Here is a 16,492-nt window from a genome sequence, read left to right on the forward strand (position 1 = left end):
GAGGTGATGGATTCTTAATCCATTGTGCTCTGCACGCATGGTTTTGTATCTCATCCGCGCCATTATTGCATTTACCGTTTGATGTGTCGGTTCCTTCCTGAAATTCAACCAGAAGTCTTGGGCCTCGCTTCAATCCGAAGCCACGGTGGATGAATTTTGCATTGCTCGCTGATCTCTGCTCAAATCAGCAAGGTCCTGATTGGTGCACGGAGATGTTGCGAGTGTTAGATGTGAATAACGTGAAGTATCAAGAAAGTGCACAATGACGCCCCGGGAAAGCGAGTATCTGTCCACAGATAATACCTGACCTGCTGAGTGTTGCCAGCAGTTTCTGGATTTCTTTTTGAGATTTCACGATAGCCCTTTACCTGACAACTTGAAACTTTACTCAAGGGCGCAGCTTCAAGCACAACTTTCTTGAGCTCTACTCACACACAACATCGCTCTTTACTTTCCGACACACTCGCTTTAAAATCTGGCTTATCCGCACACAGCTTCCTGCGCCACGAAAATTTGAAACACCTTTCGCTCTTGGCCTGCAATCGCTCCTTTTTCGCCACAGGCGCTCTTTACATTTATCCTCTACTCGATTCAATCCCATGTTTAAACAGAACTATTAAGATCAAGGCGGAACACTTCCGAGCTTCCTGGGCCGCCCCAACTTGCCAAATGTGCATCTCTCAACCGCCACTCGCAGCTCTGCAGCGCTGCCCGTCGGTCACGCAACTCAACTGCTGAAAGAAAAAATCCAAAAAGCATCAAAACAAAATCCAGTTCTTCAGTTGCCATCACCTGGATCACAAGATTCGACAAGTAAAATTCGTGAACAATCGGGCGGCTGTCTTTCCAGAGGCCAGCCCTGCTTTCATCGTGTTTGTCTGTCGAGCGGTCACGCAGATCGAAATGTATCGACTGGTTTCAAGGCGCAAATGAACATTGGTGCGAATCGGACATCTGCCCAATAGAAACAGTGGTCGCAGCAGAACAAACTGAAAGGCGTGAGATCATGACAGTGAATGCTGGAGTCGGCAATGCCGCAGGAAAGTTTCCATGGAGTGGAAGGAAGAAAGGAAAGGCGGCATATTGGCTGTAGAAGGAAGAAAAAGTGGGGAAAACAGGCCAGTTTGAACTGTGGAGCAACAAATACAGGCATGTGAGAGTGCTGGATTTGAAGGAATGGTTAGCTTTTAGCCAGCAACAAAAAAATATTTCTTTTTTGTGCAAAAGATTGATTTCTTGCTGCATTCTATTAGTGTATGTGGTAGAGAACAAAAGAGGTAATCGAAACTATACTGTAGCTCGTATTCAAACCGAACAAACTGCGACCTCAACGCAGAGCATGGACGAGGATACGATCAAGGCGAAGCGCATCAGGTGGGGCAGTCATGCCCGAACAACAGCAATGTCGCGCCCGGTGCTGCTTGGAAAAGAATGATGTTTGGTGATGAGGAAAAAATAGCAAGCACTTTACACGCTGGCAGCGGTGGGATTCGAACCCACGCCCCCGAAGAGACTGGAGCCTTAATCCAGCGCCTTAGACCGCTCGGCCACGCTACCACCTGTCAAAGCTCTGCCTTCACAATCTGATATCTGGTGATTTAAATGTGGTTTTCTTGCATTTTGACCTTTGAGTCGAGGATTTTCCATTGAACGAATCAAATAAATGGGCTTTCTGAGTAATATTCATGCGACGAGGTTGCCGAGTGTTTGAGGTGATGGATTCTTAATCCATTGTGCTCTGCACGCATGGTTTTGTATCTCATCCGCGCCATTATTGCATTTACCGTTTGATGTGTCGGTTCCTTCCTGAAATTCAACCAGAAGTCTTGGGCCTCGCTCCAATCCGAAGCCACGGTGGATGAATTTTGCATTGCTCGCTGATCTCTGCTCAAATCAGCAAGGTCCTGATTGGTGCACGGAGGTGTTGCGAGTGTTCGATGTGAATAAGGTGAAGTATCAAGAAAGTGCACAATGACGCCCCGGTAAAGCGAGTATCTGTCCACAGATAATACCTGACCTGCTGAGTGTTGCCAGCAGTTTCTGGATTTATTTTTGAGCTTTCACGATAGACCTTTTCCAGACAACTTGAAACTTTACTCAAGGGCGCAGCTTCAAGCACAACTTTCTTGAGCTCTACTCACACACAACATCGCTCTTTACTTTCCGACACACTCGCTTTAAAATCTGGCTTATCCGCACACAGCTTCCTGCGCCACGAAAATTTGAAACACCTTTCGCTCTTGGCCTGCAATCGCTCCTTTTTCGCCACAGGCGCTCTTTACATTTATCCTCTACTCGATTCAATCCCATGTTTAAACAGAACTATTAAGATCAAGGCGGAACACTTCCGATCTTCCTGGGCCGCCCCAACTTGCCAAATGTGCACCTCTCAACCGCCACTCGCAGCTCTGTAGCGCTGCCCGTCGGTCACGCAACTCAACTGCTGAAAGAAAAAATCCAAAAAGCTTCAAAACAAAATCCAGTTCTTCAGTTACCATCACCTGGATCACAAGATTCGACAAGTAAAATTCGTGAACAATCGGGCGGCTGTCTTTCCAGAGCCCAGCCCTGCTTTCATCGTGTTTGTCTGTCGAGCGGTCACGCGGATCGAAATGTATCGACTGGTTTCAAGGCGCAAATGAACATTGGTGCGAATCGGACATCTGCCCAATAGAAACAGGGTCGCAGCAGAACAAACTTAAAGGCGTGAGATCATGACAGTGAATGCTGGAGTCGGCAATGCCGCAGGAAAGTTTCCATGGAGTGGAAGGAAGAAAGGAAAGGCGGCATATTGGCTGTGGAAGGAAGAAAAAGTGGGGAAAACAGGCCAGTTTGAACTGTGGAGCATCAAGTACAGGCATGTGAGAGTGCTGGATTTGAAGGAATGGTTAGGTTTTAGCCAGCAACAAAAAAATATTTCTTTTTTGTGCAAAAGATTGATTTCTTGCTGCATTCTATTAGTGTATGTGGTAGAGAACAAAAGAGGGAATCGAAACTATACTGTAGCTTGTATTCAAACCGAACAAACTGCGACCTCAACGCAGAGCATGGACGAGGATACGATCAAGGCGAAGCGCATCAGGTGGGGCAGTCATGCCCGAACAACAGCAATGTCGCGCCCGGTGCTGCTTGGAAAAGAAGGATGTTTGGTGATGAGGAAAAAATAGCAAGCACTTTACACGCTGGCAGCGGTGGGATTCGAACCCACGCCCCCGAAGAGACTGGAGCCTTAAACCGCTCGGCCACGCTACCACCTGTCAAAGCTCTGCCTTCACAATCTGATATCTGGTGATTGAAATGTGGTTTTCTTGCATTTTGACCTTTGAGTCGAGGATTTTCCATTGAACGAATCAAATAAATGGGCTTTCTGAGCAATATTCATGCGACGAGGTGGCCGAGTGTTTGAGGTGATGGATTCTTAATCCATTGTGCTCTGCACGCATGGTTTTGTAGCTCATCCGCGCCATTATTGCATTTACTGTTTGATGTGTCGGTTCCTTCCTGAAATTCAACCAGAAGTCTTGGGCCTCGCTTCAATCCGAAGCCACGGTGGATGAATTTTGCATTGCTCGCTGATCTCTGCTCAAATCAGCAAGGTCCTGATTGGTGCACGGAGATGTTGCGAGTGTTAGATGTGAATAACGTGAAGTATCAAGAAAGTGCACAATGACGCCCCGGGAAAGCGAGTATCTGTCCACAGATAATACCTGACCTGCTGAGTGTTGCCAGCAGTTTCTGGATTTCTTCTTGAGATTTCACGATAGCCCTTTACCTGACAACTTGAAACTTTACTCAAGGGCGCAGCTTCAAGCACAACTTTCTTGAGCTCTACTCACACACAACATCGCTCTTTACTTTCCGACACACTCGCTTTAAAATCTGGCTTATCCGCACACAGCTTCCTGCGCCACGAAAATTTGAAACACCTTTCGCTCTTGGCCTGCAATCGCTCCTTTTTCGCCACAGGCGCTCTTTACATTTATCCTCTACTCGATTCAATCCCATGTTTAAACAGAACTATTAAGATCAAGGCGGAACACTTCCGAGCTTCCTGGGCCGCCCCAACTTGCCAAATGTGCATCTCTCAACCGCCACTCGCAGCTCTGCAGCGCTGCCCGTCGGTCACGCAACTCAACTGCTGAAATAAAAAATCCAAAAAGCATCAAAACAAAATCCAGTTCTTCAGTTACCATCACCTGGATCACAAGATTCGACAAGTAAAATTCGTGAACAATCGGGCGGCTGTCTTTCCAGAGGCCAGCCCTGCTTTCATCGTGTTTGTCTGTCGAGCGGTCACGCAGATCGAAATGTATCGACTGGTTTCAAGGCGCAAATGAACATTGGTGCGAATCGGACATCTGCCCAAATAGAAACAGTGGTCGCAGCAGAACAAAAAGAAAGGCGTGAGATCATGACAGTGAATGCTGGAGTCGGCAATGCCGCAGGAAAGTTTCCATGGAGTGGAAGGAAGAAAGGAAAGGCGGCATATTGGCTGTAGAAGGAAGAAAAAGTGGGGAAAACAGGCCAGTTTGAACTGTGGAGCATCAAGTACAGGCATGTGAGAGTGCTGGATTTGAAGGAATGGTTAGGTTTTGGCCAGCAACAAAAAAATATTTCTTTTTTGTGCAAAAGATTGATTTCTTGCTGCATTCTATTAGTGTATGCGGTAGAGAACAAAAGAGGTAATCGAAACTATACTGTAGCTCGTATTCAAACCGAACAAACTGCGACCTCAACGCAGAGCATGGACGAGGATACGATCAAGGCGAAGCGCATCAGGTGGGGCAGTCATGCCCGAACAACAGCAATGTCGCGCCCGGTGCTGCTTGGAAAAGAAGGATGTTTGGTGATGAGGAAAAAATAGCAAGCACTTTACACGCTGGCAGCGGTGGGATTCGAACCCACGCCCCCGAAGAGACTGGAGCCTTAATCCAGCGCCTTAGACCGCTCGGCCACGCTACCACCTGTCAAAGCTCTGCTTTCACAATCTGATATCTGGTGATTTAAATGTGGTTTTCTTGCATTTTGACCTTTGAGTCGAGGATTTTCCATTGAACGAATCAAATAAATGGGCTTTCTGAGCAATATGCATGCGACGAGGTTGCCGAGTGTTTGAGGTGATGGATTCTTAATCCATTGTGCTCTGCACGCATGGTTTTGTATCTCATCCGCGCCATTATTGCATTTACCGTTTGATGTGTCGGTTCCTTCCTGAAATTCAACCAGAAGTCTTGGGCCTCGCTTCAATCCGAAGCCACGGTGGATGAATTTTGCATTGCTCGCTGATCTCTGCTCAAATCAGCAAGGTCCTGATTGGTGCACGGAGGTGTTGCGAGTGTTCGATGTGAATAACGTGAAGTATCAAGAAAGTGCACAATGACGCCCCGGTAAAGCGAGTATCTGTCCACAGATAATACCTGACCTGCTGAGTGTTGCCAGCAGTTTCTGGATTTATTTTTGAGCTTTCACGATAGACCTTTTCCAGACAACTTGAAACTTTACTCAAGGGCGCAGCTTCAAGCACAACTTTCTTGAGCTCTACTCACACACAACATCGCTCTTTACTTTCCGACACACTCGCTTTAAAATCTGGCTTATCCGCACACAGCTTCCTGCGCCACGAAAATTTGAAACACCTTTCGCTCTTGGCCTGCAATCGCTCCTTTTTCGCCACAGGCGCTCTTTACATTTATCCTCTACTCGATTCAATCCCATGTTTAAACAGAACTATTAAGATCAAGGCGGAACACTTCCGATCTTCCTGGGCCGCCCCAACTTGCCAAATGTGCACCTCTCAACCGCCACTCGCAGCTCTGTAGCGCTGCCCGTCGGTCACGCAACTCAACTGCTGAAAGAAAAAATCCAAAAAGCTTCAAAACAAAATCCAGTTCTTCAGTTACCATCACCTGGATCACAAGATTCGACAAGTAAAATTCGTGAACAATCGGGCGGCTGTCTTTCCAGAGCCCAGCCCTGCTTTCATCGTGTTTGTCTGTCGAGCGGTCACGCGGATCGAAATGTATCGACTGGTTTCAAGGCGCAAATGAACATTGGTGCGAATCGGACATCTGCCCAATAGAAACAGGGTCGCAGCAGAACAAACTTAAAGGCGTGAGATCATGACAGTGAATGCTGGAGTCGGCAATGCCGCAGGAAAGTTTCCATGGAGTGGAAGGAAGAAAGGAAAGGCGGCATATTGGCTGTGGAAGGAAGAAAAAGTGGGGAAAACAGGCCAGTTTGAACTGTGGAGCATCAAGTACAGGCATGTGAGAGTGCTGGATTTGAAGGAATGGTTAGGTTTTAGCCAGCAACAAAAAAATATTTCTTTTTTGTGCAAAAGATTGATTTCTTGCTGCATTCTATTAGTGTATGTGGTAGAGAACAAAAGAGGTAATCGAAACTATACTGTAGCTCGTATTCAAACCGAACAAACTGCGACCTCAACGCAGAGCATGGACGAGGATACGATCAAGGCGAAGCGCATCAGGTGGGGCAGTCATGCCCGAACAACAGCAATGTCGCGCCCGGTGCTGCTTGGAAAAGAAGGATGTTTGGTGATGAGGAAGAAATAGCAAGCACTTTACACGCTGGCAGCGGTGGGATTCGAACCCACGCCCCCGAAGAGACTGGAGCCTTAATCCAGCGCCTTAGACCGCTCGTCCACGCTACCACGTGTCAAAGCTCTGCCTTCACAATCTGATATCTGGTGATTGAAATGTGGTTTTCTTGCATTTTGACCTTTGAGTCGAGGATTTTCCATTGAACGAATCAAATAAATGGGCTTTCTGAGCAATATTCATGCGACGAGGTGGCCGAGTGTTTGAGGTGATGGATTCTTAATCCATTGTGCTCTGCACGCATGGTTTTGTAGCTCATCCGCGCCATTATTGCATTTACTGTTTGATGTGTCGGTTCCTTCCTGAAATTCAACCAGAAGTCTTGGGCCTCGCTTCAATCCGAAGCCACGGTGGATGAATTTTGCATTGCTCGCTGATCTCTGCTCAAATCAGCAAGGTCCTGATTGGTGCACGGAGATGTTGCGAGTGTTAGATGTGAATAACGTGAAGTATCAAGAAAGTGCACAATGACGCCCCGGGAAAGCGAGTATCTGTCCACAGATAATACCTGACCTGCTGAGTGTTGCCAGCAGTTTCTGGATTTCTTCTTGAGATTTCACGATAGCCCTTTACCTGACAACTTGAAACTTTACTCAAGGGCGCAGCTTCAAGCACAACTTTCTTGAGCTCTACTCACACACAACATCGCTCTTTACTTTCCGACACACTCGCTTTAAAATCTGGCTTATCCGCACACAGCTTCCTGCGCCACGAAAATTTGAAACACCTTTCGCTCTTGGCCTGCAATCGCTCCTTTTTCGCCACAGGCGCTCTTTACATTTATCCTCTACTCGATTCAATCCCATGTTTAAACAGAACTATTAAGATCAAGGCGGAACACTTCCGAGCTTCCTGGGCCGCCCCAACTTGCCAAATGTGCATCTCTCAACCGCCACTCGCAGCTCTGCAGCGCTGCCCGTCGGTCACGCAACTCAACTGCTGAAATAAAAAATCCAAAAAGCATCAAAACAAAATCCAGTTCTTCAGTTACCATCACCTGGATCACAAGATTCGACAAGTAAAATTCGTGAACAATCGGGCGGCTGTCTTTCCAGAGGCCAGCCCTGCTTTCATCGTGTTTGTCTGTCGAGCGGTCACGCAGATCGAAATGTATCGACTGGTTTCAAGGCGCAAATGAACATTGGTGCGAATCGGACATCTGCCCAATAGAAACAGTGGTCGCAGCAGAACAAAAAGAAAGGCGTGAGATCATGACAGTGAATGCTGGAGTCGGCAATGCCGCAGGAAAGTTTCCATGGAGTGGAAGGAAGAAAGGAAAGGCGGCATATTGGCTGTAGAAGGAAGAAAAAGTGGGGAAAACAGGCCAGTTTGAACTGTGGAGCATCAAGTACAGGCATGTGAGAGTGCTGGATTTGAAGGAATGGTTAGGTTTTGGCCAGCAACAAAAAAATATTTCTTTTTTGTGCAAAAGATTGATTTCTTGCTGCATTCTATTAGTGTATGCGGTAGAGAACAAAAGAGGTAATCGAAACTATACTGTAGCTCGTATTCAAACCGAACAAACTGCGACCTCAACGCAGAGCATGGACGAGGATACGATCAAGGCGAAGCGCATCAGGTGGGGCAGTCATGCCCGAACAACAGCAATGTCGCGCCCGGTGCTGCTTGGAAAAGAAGGATGTTTGGTGATGAGGAAAAAATAGCAAGCACTTTACACGCTGGCAGCGGTGGGATTCGAACCCACGCCCCCGAAGAGACTGGAGCCTTAATCCAGCGCCTTAGACCGCTCGGCCACGCTACCACCTGTCAAAGCTCTGCCTTCACAATCTGATATCTGGTGATTTAAATGTGGCTTTCTTGCATTTTGACCTTTGAGTCGAGGATTTTCCATTGAACGAATCAAATAAATGGGCTTTCTGAGCAATATTCATGCGACGAGGTGGCCGAGTGTTTGAGGTGATGGATTCTTAATCCATTGTGCTCTGCACGCATGGTTTTGTAGCTCATGCGCGCCATTATTGCATTTACTGTTTGATGTGTCGGTTCCTTCCTGAAATTCAACCAGAAGTCTTGGGCCTCGCTTCAATCCGAAGCCACGGTGGATGAATTTTGCATTGCTCGCTGATCTCTGCTCAAATCAGCAAGGTCCTGATTGGTGCACGGAGATGTTGCGAGTGTTAGATGTGAATAACGTGAAGTATCAAGAAAGTGCACAATGACGCCCCGGGAAAGCGAGTATCTGTCCACAGATAATACCTGACCTGCTGAGTGTTGCCAGCAGTTTCTGGATTTCTTTTTGAGATTTCACGATAGCCCTTTACCTGACAACTTGAAACTTTACTCAAGGGCGCAGCTTCAAGCACAACTTTCTTGAGCTCTACTCACACACAACATCGCTCTTTACTTTCCGACACACTCGCTTTAAAATCTGGCTTATCCGCACACAGCTTCCTGCGCCACGAAAATTTGAAACACCTTTCGCTCTTGGCCTGCAATCGCTCCTTTTTCGCCACAGGCGCTCTTTACATTTATCCTCTACTCGATTCAATCCCATGTTTAAACAGAACTATTAAGATCAAGGCGGAACACTTCCGAGCTTCCTGGGCCGCCCCAACTTGCCAAATGTGCATCTCTCAACCGCCACTCGCAGCTCTGCAGCGCTGCCCGTCGGTCACGCAACTCAACTGCTGAAAGAAAAAATCCAAAAAGCATCAAAACAAAATCCAGTTCTTCAGTTACCATCACCTGGATCACAAGATTCGACAAGTAAAATTCGTGAACAATCGGGCGGCTGTCTTTACAGAGGCCAGCCCTGCTTTCATCGTGTTTGTCTGTCGAGCGGTCACGCAGATCGAAATGTATCGACTGGTTTCAAGGCGCAAATGAACATTGGTGCGAATCGGACATCTGCCCAATAGAAACAGTGGTCGCAGCAGAACAAACTTAAAGGCGTGATATCTTGAAAGTGAATGCTGGAGTCGGCAATGCCGCAGGAAAGTTTCCATGAAGTGGAAGGAAGAAAGGAAAGGCGGCATATTGGCTGTAGAAGGAAGAAAAAGTGGGGAAAACAGGCCAGTTTGAAATGTGGAGCATCAAGTACAGGCATGTGAGAGTGCTGGATTTGAAGGAATGGTTAGGTTTTTGCCAGCAACAAAAATATTTCTTTTTTGTGCAAAAGATTGATTTCTTGCTGCATTCGATTAGTGTATGAGGTAGAGAAAAAAAGAGGTAATCGAAACTATACTGTAGCTCGTATTCAAACCGAACAAACTGCGACCTCAACGCAGAGCATGGACGAGGATACGATCAAGGCGAAGCGCATCAGGTGGGGCAGTCATGCCCGAACAACAGCAATGTCGCGCCCGGTGCTGCTTGGAAAAGAAGGATGTTTGGTGATGAGGAACAAATAGCAAGCACTTTACACGCTGGCAGCGGTGGGATTCGAACCCACGCCCCCGAAGAGACTGGAGCCTTAATCCAGCGCCTTAGACCGCTCGGCCACGCTACCACCTGTCAAAGCTCTGCCTTCACAATCTGATATCTGGTGATTGAAATGTGGTTTTCTTGCATTTTGACCTTTGAGTCGAGGATTTTCCATTGAACGAATCAAATAAATGGGCTTTCTGAGCAATATTCATGCGACGAGGTGGCCGAGTGTTTGAGGTGATGGATTCTTAATCCATTGTGCTCTGCACGCATGGTTTTGTAGCTCATCCGCGCCATTATTGCATTTACCGTTTGATGTGTCGGTTCCTTCCTGAAATTCAACCAGAAGTCTTGGGCCTCGCTTCAATCCGAAGCCACGGTGGATGAATTTTGCATTGCTCGCTGATCTCTGCTCAAATCAGCAAGGTCCTGATTGGTGCACGGAGATGTTGCGAGTGTTAGATGTGAATAACGTGAAGTATCAAGAAAGTGCACAATGACGCCCCGAGAAAGCGAGTATCTGTCCACAGATAATACCTGACCTGCTGAGTGTTGCCAGCAGTTTCTGGATTTCTTTTTGAGATTTCACGATAGCCCTTTACCTGACAACTTGAAACTTTACTCAAGGGCGCAGCTTCAAGCACAACTTTCTTGAGCTCTACTCACACACAACATCGCTCTTTACTTTCCGACACACTCGCTTTAAAATCTGGCTTATCCGCACACAGCTTCCTGCGCAACGAAAATTTGAAACACCTTTCGCTCTTGGCCTGCAATCGCTCCTTTTTCGCCACAGGCGCTCTTTACATTTATCCTCTACTCGATTCAATCCCATGTTTAAACAGAACTATTAAGATCAAGGCGGAACACTTCCGAGCTCCTGGGCCGCCCCAACTTGCCAAATGTGCATCTCTCAACCGCCACTCGCAGCTCTGCAGCGCTGCCCGTCGGTCACGCAACTCAACTGCTGAAAGAAAAAATCCAAAAAGCATCAAAACAAAATCCAGTTCTTCAGTTACCATCACCTGGATCACAAGATTCGACAAGTAAAATTCGTGAACAATCGGGCGGCTGTCTTTCCAGAGGCCAGCCCTGCTTTTATCGTGTTTGTCTGTCGAGCGGTCACGCAGATCGAAATGTATCGACTGGTTTCAAGGCGCAAATGAACATTGGTGCGAATCGGACATCTGCCCAATAGAAACAGTGGTCGCAGCAGAACAAACTGAAAGGCGTGAGATCATGACAGTGAATGCTGGAGTCGGCAATGCCGCAGGAAAGTTTCCATGGAGTGGAAGGAAGAAAGGAAAGGCGGCATATTGGCTGTGGAAGGAAGAAAAAGTGGGGAAAACAGGCCAGTTTGAACTGTGGAGCATCAAGTACAGGCATGTGAGAGTGCTGGATTTGAAGGAATGGTTAGGTTTTTGCCAGCAACAAAAAATATTTCTTTTTTGTGCAAAAGATTGATTTCTTGCTGAATTCTATTAGTGTATGTGGTAGAGAACAAAAGAGGTAATCGAAACTATACTGTAGCTCGTATTCAAACCGAACAAACTGCGACCTCAACGCAGAGCATGGACGAGGATACGATCAAGGCGAAGCGCATCAGGTGGGGCAGTCATGCCCGAACAACAGCAATGTCGCGCCCGGTGCTGCTTGGAAAAGAAGGATGTTTGGTGATGAGGAAAAAATAGCAAGCACTTTACACGCTGGCAGCGGTGGGATTCGAACCCACGCCCCCGAAGAGACTGGAGCCTGAATCCAGCGCCTTAGACCGCTCGGCCACGCTACCACCTGTCGAAGCCCTGCCTTCAGAATCTGATATCTGGTGATTGAAATGTGGTTTTCTTGCATTTTGACCTTTGAGTCGAGGATTTTCCATTGAACGAATCAAATAAATGGGCTTTCTGAGCAATATTCATGAGACGAGGTGGCCGAGTGTTTGAGGTGATGGATTCTTAATCCATTGTGCTCTGCACGCATGGTTTTGTATCTCATCCGCGCCATTATTGCATTTACCGTTTGATGTGTCGGTTCCTTCCTGAAATTCAACCAGAAGTCTTGGGCCTCGCTCCAATCCGAAGCCACGGTGGATGAATTTTGCATTGCTCGCTGATCTCTGCTCAAATCAGCAAGGTCCTGATTGGTGCACGGAGGTGTTGCGAGTGTTAGATGTGAATAACGTGAAGTATCAAGAAAGTGCACAATGACGCCCCGGGAAAGCGAGTATCTGTCCACAGATAATACCTGACCTGCTGAGTGTTGCCAGCAGTTTCTGGATTTATTTTTGAGCTTTCACGATAGCCCTTTTCCAGACAACTGAAAACTTTACTCAAGGGCGCAGCTTCAAGCACAACTTTCTTGAGCTCTACTCACACACAACATCCCTCTTTACTTTCCGACACACTCGCTTTAAAATCTGGCTTATCCGCACAGAGCTTCCTGCGCCACGAAAATTTGAAACACCTTTCGCTCTTGGCCTGCAATCGCTCCTTTTTCTCCACAGGCGCTCTTTACATTTATCCTCTACTCGATTCAATCCCATGTTTAAACAGAACTATTAAGATCAAGGCGGAACACTTCCGACCTTCCTGGGCCGCCCCAACTTGCCAAATGTGCATCTCTCAACCGCCACTCGCAGCTCTGTAGCGCTGCCCGTCGGTCACGCAACTCAACTGCTGAAAGAAAAAATTCAAAAAGCATCAAAACAAAATCCAGTTCTTCAGTTACCATCACCTGGATCACAAGATTCGACAAGTAAAATTCGTGAACAATCGGGCGGCTGTCTTTCCAGAGGCCAGCCCTGCTTTCATCGTGTTTGTCTGTCGAGCGGTCACGCAGATCGAAATGTATCGACTGGTTTCAAGGCGCAAATGAACATTGGTGCGAATCTGACATCTGCCAATAGAAACAGTGGTCGCAGCAGAACAAACTTAAGGGCGTGAGAGCATGACAGTGAATGCTGGAGTCGGCAATGCCGCAGGAAAGTTTCCATGGAGTGGAAGGAAGAAAGGAAAGGCGGCATATTGGCTGTGGAAGGAAGAAAAAGTAGGGAAAACAGGCCAGTTTGAACTGTGGAGCATCAAGTACAGGCATGTGAGAGTGCTGGATTTGAAGGAATGGTTAGGTTTTAGCCAGCAACAAAAAAATATTTCTTTTTTGTGCAAAAGATTGATTTCTTGCTGCATTCTATTAGTGTATGTGGTCGAGAACAACAGAGGAAATCGAAACTATACTGTCGCTCGTATTCAAACCGAACAAACTGCGACCTCAACGCAGAGCATGGACGAGGAGACGAGCAAGACGAAGCGCATCAGGTGGGGCAGTCATGCCCAAACAACAGCAATGTCGCGCCCGGTGCTCCTTGGAAAAGAAGGATGTCTGGCAGCGGTGGGATACGAACCCACGCCCCCGAAGAGACTGGAGCCTTAATCCAGCGCCTTAGACCGCTCGGCCACGCTACCACCTGTCAAAGCTCCGCCTTCACAATCTGATATCTGGTGATTTAAATGTGGTTTTCTTGCATTTTGACCTTTGAGTCGAGGATTTTCCATTGAACGAATCAAATAAATGGGCTTTCTGAGCAATATGCATGCGACGAGGTGGCCGAGTGTTTGAGGTGATGGATTCTGAATCCATTGTGCTCTGCACGCATGGTTTTGTATCTCATCCGCGCCATTATTGCATTTACCGTTTGATGTGTCGGTTCCTTCCTGAAATTCAACCAGAAGTCTTGGGCCTCGCTCCAATCCGAAGCCACGGTGGATGAATTTTGCATTGCTCGCTGATCTCTGCTCAAATCAGCAAGGTCCTGATTGGTGCACGGAGGTGTTGCGAGTGTTCGATGTGAATAACGTGAAGTATCAAGAAAGTGCACAATGACGCCCCGGTAAAGCGAGTATCTGTCCACAGATAATACCTGACCTGCTGAGTGTTGCCAGCAGTTTCTGGATTTATTTTTGAGCTTTCACGATAGACCTTTTCCAGACAACTTGAAACTTTACTCAAGGGCGCAGCTTCAAGCACAACTTTCTTGAGCTCTACTCACACACAACATCGCTCTTTACTTTCCGACACACTCGCTTTAAAATCTGGCTTATCCGCACACAGCTTCCTGCGCCACGAAAATTTGAAACACCTTTCGCTCTTGGCCTGCAATCGCTCCTTTTTCGCCACAGGCGCTCTTTACATTTATCCTCTACTCGATTCAATCCCATGTTTAAACAGAACTATTAAGATCAAGGCGGAACACTTCCGATCTTCCTGGGCCGCCCCAACTTGCCAAATGTGCACCTCTCAACCGCCACTCGCAGCTCTACAGCGCTGCTCGTCGGTCACGCAACTCAACTGCTGAAAGAAAAAATCCAAAAAGCATCAAAACAAAATCCAGTTCTTCAGTTACCATCACCTGGATCACAAGATTCGACAAGTAAAATTCGTGAACAATCGGGCGGCTGTCTTTCCAGAGGCCAGCGCTGCTTTCATCGTGTTTGTCTGTCGAGCGGTCACGCAGATCGAAATGTATCGACTGGTTTCAAGGCGCAAATGAACATTGGTGCGAATCGGACATCTGCCCAATAGAAACAGTGGTCGCAGCAGAACAAACTGAAAGGCGTGAGATCATGACAGTGAATGCTGGAGTCGGCAATGCCGCAGGAAAGTTTCCATGGAGTGGAAGGAAGAAAGGAAAGGCGGCATATTGGCTGTAGAAGGAAGAAAAAGTGGGGAAAACGGGCCAGTTTGAACTGTGGAGCATCAAGTACAGGCATGTGAGAGTGCTGGATTTGAAGGAATGGTTAGGTTTTTGCCAGCAACAAAAAATATTTATTTTTTGTGCAAAAGATTGATTTCTTGCTGAATTCTATTAGTGTATGTGGTAGAGAACAAAAGAGGTAATCGAAACTATACTGTAGCTCGTATTCAAACCGAACAAACTGCGACCTCAACGCAGAGCATGGACGAGGATCCGATCAAGGCGAAGCGCATCAGGTGGGGCAGTCATGCCCGAACAACAGCAATGTCGCGCCCGGTGCTGCTTGGAAAAGAAGGATGTTTGGTGATGAGGAAAAAATAGCAAGCACTTTACACGCTGGCAGCGGTGGGATTCGAACCCACGCCCCCGAAGAGACTAGAGCCTGAATCCAGCGCCTTAGACCGCTCGGCCACGCTACCACCTGCCAGAAGATTGCGTTCTGAATCTGATATCTGGTGATTGAAATGTGGTTTTCTTGCATTTTGACCTTTGAGTCGAGGATTTTCCATTGAACGAATCAAATAAATGGGCTTTCTGAGCAATATGCTGCGACGAGGTTGCCGAGTGTTTGAGGTGATGGATTCTTAATCCATTGTGCTCTGCACGCATGGTTTTGTATCTCATCCGCGCCATTATTGCATTTACCGTTTGATGTGTCGGTTCCTTCCTGAAATTCAACCAGAAGTCTTGGGCCTCGCTTCAATCCGAAGCCACGGTGGATGAATTTTGCATTGCTCGCTGATCTCTGCTCAAATCAGCAAGGTCCTGATTGGTGCACGGAGATGTTGCGAGTGTTAGATGTGAATAACGTGAAGTATCAAGAAAGTGCACAATGACGCCCCGGGAAAGCGAGTATCTGTCCACAGATAATACCTGACCTGCTGAGTGTTGCCAGCAGTTTCTGGATTTCTTTTTGAGATTTCACGATAGCCCTTTACCTGACAACTTGAAACTTTACTCAAGGGCGCAGCTTCAAGCACAACTTTCTTGAGCTCTACTCACACACAACATCGCTCTTTACTTTCCGACACACTCGCTTTAAAATCTGGCTTATCCGCACAGAGCTTCCTGCGCAACGAAAATTTGAAACACCTTTCGCTCTTGGCCTGCAATCGCTCCTTTTTCGCCACAGGCGCTCTTTACATTTATCCTCTACTCGATTCAATCCCATGTTTAAACAGAACTATTAAGATCAAGGCGGAACACTTCCGAGCTCCTGGGCCGCCCCAACTTGCCAAATGTGCATCTCTCAACCGCCACTCGCAGCTCTGCAGCGCTGCCCGTCGGTCACGCAACTCAACTGCTGAAAGAAAAAATCCAAAAAGCATCAAAACAAAATCCAGTTCTTCAGTTACCATCACCTGGATCACAAGATTCGACAAGTAAAATTCGTGAACAATCGGGCGGCTGTCTTTCCAGAGGCCAGCCCTGCTTTTATCGTGTTTGTCTGTCGAGCGGTCACGCAGATCGAAATGTATCGACTGGTTTCAAGGCGCAAATGAACATTGGTGCGAATCGGACATCTGCCCAATAGAAACAGTGGTCGCAGCAGAACAAACTGAAAGGCGTGAGATCATGACAGTGAATGCTGGAGTCGGCAATGCCGCAGGAAAGTTTCCATGGAGTGGAAGGAAGAAAGGAAAGGCGGCATATTGGCTGTGGAAGGAAGAAAAAGTGGGGAAAACAGGCCAGTTTGAACTGTGGAGCATCAAGTACAGGCATGTGAGAGTGCTGGATT

General features: G+C 47.2%; 8 non-coding genes across 8 annotated transcripts; all 8 read right to left on the minus strand.

Annotated features, from left to right (window-relative positions):
* Window positions 1-1,475: 1,475 nt before the first annotated feature.
* trnal-aag (transfer RNA leucine (anticodon AAG)) lies at window positions 1,476-1,557 on the minus strand. Its single transcript has one exon. It is a non-coding gene; the product is annotated as a tRNA-Leu (tRNA).
* A 3,323-nt stretch (window positions 1,558-4,880) lies between these two features.
* Window positions 4,881-4,962, minus strand: trnal-aag (transfer RNA leucine (anticodon AAG)). The gene has a single exon. It is a non-coding gene; the product is annotated as a tRNA-Leu (tRNA).
* A 1,626-nt stretch (window positions 4,963-6,588) lies between these two features.
* trnal-aag (transfer RNA leucine (anticodon AAG)) lies at window positions 6,589-6,670 on the minus strand. The gene has a single exon. It is a non-coding gene; the product is annotated as a tRNA-Leu (tRNA).
* Window positions 6,671-8,297: 1,627 nt separating this feature from the next.
* On the minus strand, window positions 8,298-8,379 carry trnal-aag (transfer RNA leucine (anticodon AAG)). The gene has a single exon. It is a non-coding gene; the product is annotated as a tRNA-Leu (tRNA).
* Window positions 8,380-10,004: 1,625 nt separating this feature from the next.
* On the minus strand, window positions 10,005-10,086 carry trnal-aag (transfer RNA leucine (anticodon AAG)). The gene has a single exon. It is a non-coding gene; the product is annotated as a tRNA-Leu (tRNA).
* A 1,625-nt stretch (window positions 10,087-11,711) lies between these two features.
* On the minus strand, window positions 11,712-11,793 carry trnal-cag (transfer RNA leucine (anticodon CAG)). Its single transcript has one exon. It is a non-coding gene; the product is annotated as a tRNA-Leu (tRNA).
* Window positions 11,794-13,383: 1,590 nt separating this feature from the next.
* Window positions 13,384-13,465, minus strand: trnal-aag (transfer RNA leucine (anticodon AAG)). The gene has a single exon. It is a non-coding gene; the product is annotated as a tRNA-Leu (tRNA).
* A 1,626-nt stretch (window positions 13,466-15,091) lies between these two features.
* On the minus strand, window positions 15,092-15,173 carry trnal-cag (transfer RNA leucine (anticodon CAG)). The gene has a single exon. It is a non-coding gene; the product is annotated as a tRNA-Leu (tRNA).
* Window positions 15,174-16,492: the final 1,319 nt, after the last annotated feature.

Source organism: Heptranchias perlo, chromosome 35, assembly GCF_035084215.1.
Source record: "Heptranchias perlo isolate sHepPer1 chromosome 35, sHepPer1.hap1, whole genome shotgun sequence".
In the NCBI taxonomy this organism is placed as follows: domain Eukaryota; kingdom Metazoa; phylum Chordata; class Chondrichthyes; order Hexanchiformes; family Hexanchidae; genus Heptranchias; species Heptranchias perlo.